Below are 2,802 nucleotides of genomic sequence, written 5' to 3' on the forward strand. Positions count from 1 at the left end.
GGTGGCGCACCTTCAGCTCACTTCAGTGTTTGTAGTCGTCGCTTGGTGGTCTACGGATCTGGATGTATTTTTTATTATTTTCAGTGTTCGTTGTATAGACATGATTGAAGATGAATAAATCGAAAGTTTCCCGCAAAAAATTACATAGATATTTTTTTTATAATTATAGTATAAATGGTAATCACATCAAGCACTATTGGAACCTGGGATTGCCAACTTCTAAGTTTTGGCCAAGTTTGTTTCGTTCGGAAACCGCCAGCAGCCACCCCATCATCCCGCCGGCCTCACCTACCCTAGGAACATGGTGATGACTATGGCCAAGCCCGCAAAGACGAAAGCTGCGATGTGAGTCTGCGCCGGGTCCAGCCTTCTGCGTATAAGGGCAAACCTGAGAAATTTGACTTGTGGACAAAAACAATTCACAAACTGAACTGGTTCAAAAAAAAATCACTCAGCTGACTGTTTTGTGTGGTGCCCGACACGCAGGCACGCCGCACCCCACGGTGCAGCGCCCAGCTCTCAGGTGTTGCACATCTGACCAGCATGGCATCCACGGGCCCCCACCCAGCAGTGCAGCGCCTCTGAGCTAGGCGCCACCGCTGTAAAGCGCAGTGCTTAGCCCATAGGCGCTACACTGTGACTTAGGGCATCTCCAGCCGTTGGCCCCCCAGGAGGGGCAAAAAATCGCCCCCTGGGGGCGTGATGCCCCCCATTCGCGGCGCCCACGGTATTTTAAAAAATTTAAACACGGCACAAACACGGCGCAAATTCATTGCAAACTTCGGCGAGTTCATTCAAACTTAAACATATTTTACAAAAAAAGAAAAAACTACTGCGGGCTACCCCCGCCGTCTCCCTCGCCGCCCGCCTCGCCGCCCGCCTCGCCACCCCGCCCACGCGGTTCTACATGCCGGGGAGGCTGTAGAACCGCGTGTAGTCACCGCCGTCGTCGTCATCGTCGTCGTCGTCGTCGCCGCCGCCCCCGCCTACGCCTCCGCCGTCCCTGCTGCATCCCTCCCCCGGTTGGCACGGCGGGTTGGAAGGTCCGGGGGCGTCGTCGTCGTCGCTGTCGAGGACCACGATGCCGTGCTCGTCCTCGCGCCCACGTTTGCGGGCGACGATCTCCTCCAAGGCCCGGCGCTGCCGGACCGTCTCGTCGCGGAGGTAGTCGTCCCGCGCCCACCGCATGGCGTCCTCGTCGGAGAAGCCGCGCCGGGCTATCTCCTCGTACTCCGCGGGGAGGCCGGGCTCCGGCTTGGGCTCGACGAGGACGAAGCGGCCGGTGGGTGGGGAGGCGTTGGCGCCGATGCGGACGCCGGAGCTGCGGGTGCGCGCGGCAACCGGTGTGCCCTCGGGCTCCGGCTTGACGGGGCGGAGGCAGGGCGAGCCGCCGGACGAGGAGGAGGACCCCCCGGTCTCCATGCGCCTCGGGGTCCAGGAGCTTCCCCGGCGACGTGAGAAGGAAGGAGGAGCGGGGTACTCGAGGCGCGGCGTGTTGCCGCCCTCGATGTACTCGAGGACGGCCTCCAACGTGCGCCCGGGCACGCCCCACCACCGACGCCGGCCGGCGGAGTTGAGCCTGCCGGAGGGCACGACGCCGTTGGTGGCCTCGAGCTGCTGGGCGTGACGGCGGCGGAAGTAAGGGTCCCAGAGCGGGCTGTCGGGGACGTACCGTGGCCCCTCTCTCGCCGCACGCGGCAGGTTCGAGCGGATGCGTGCTATCTCCGCACGCCGCGCCGCGCCGGTGGGTACCGGGGGCACCGGCACGCCACCCGCACTGATCCTCCACGCCCCGGGCACCCGCATGTCCGGCGGGACCGGGTACTCGGCCTCGTAAAGGAGGAGAGCCTCGTCTTCATGAAGATGACGGCGGCCGAAGCCGTTCGCCGCCGCGCCGTCGCCTGGGAAGCGCTCCGCCATGGGAGTGAACTGGAGATGGCGAAGAGAGGAGAGGAGAGGCAGGAACGACGACGGCGAGAGAGTGTGAGTCGCCGAGTGCGCCGGGGCGCGTCATATATAGGCCGAGGTGCCGCCCACACGCGTGGCACCGTGTGTACGCGTGGCGGGCGAGGGAGGGCGAGGGGACGCGCGTCGTCCGGTCTTCACTGCGCCGCCCGTGAGGCATCAATGGCGCAGGCTGACCGGCGCGGCAGCGCGCGGCAGCTTTGGCATTGATTCGCCGCGGGAAACGAGGCGACGAGGACGAAGAAGGGCCGAGAAGAGAGCCGTGTCGCTGACGCGGCGGGCCCGCGGCTTCTTCGCGCCAAAAAAGTTCGTCCGGCGCCCCCGAGCGCCCCCAGCGCGCCGGGTTCAGGCTGGGTCCGCCGGCGCTGTTTTCGGCCCAAGCCGGCAAAAATCGGGCTCCTGGGGGCGCGACGGGGCCGTTTTTTCGGTGCCGGCGTGAAAAAAACGCCTGGGGAGGCCTTCTTGGGGGCGCGGCTGGAGATGCCCTTAGAGGCAGCCGCGCCTAGCCCTCCCCCCACCCACCCCAGTTACAGAAGGAACGTGGCGGCAGCTTCCACCTCTCCCCCTCTCAATCCTCTCTCCCAAATTCTTCAGATCTGACGATTTGGTCCGTGGATTTCTTCACCAATCCATCCAAGAAGGTACTCTCCTTCGATCCCCTTCTTTCTATCCAGAAAATGGTACTTATTTTAAAGATTTGTGGAATCCTTGTTTGATTGGATTAGAAACTTGCATGTATATTTTGAAATAGATTTGTGGGATTTAGGATTTGTAGATGATTTGTAATCATTTTGTAACCCTAGTTTAGTCGATTTGTATTGAAAATATATGATCCCA

The sequence above is a fragment of the Triticum dicoccoides genome, chromosome 3B, assembly GCF_002162155.2.
Source record: "Triticum dicoccoides isolate Atlit2015 ecotype Zavitan chromosome 3B, WEW_v2.0, whole genome shotgun sequence".
Taxonomy (NCBI): domain Eukaryota; kingdom Viridiplantae; phylum Streptophyta; class Magnoliopsida; order Poales; family Poaceae; genus Triticum; species Triticum dicoccoides.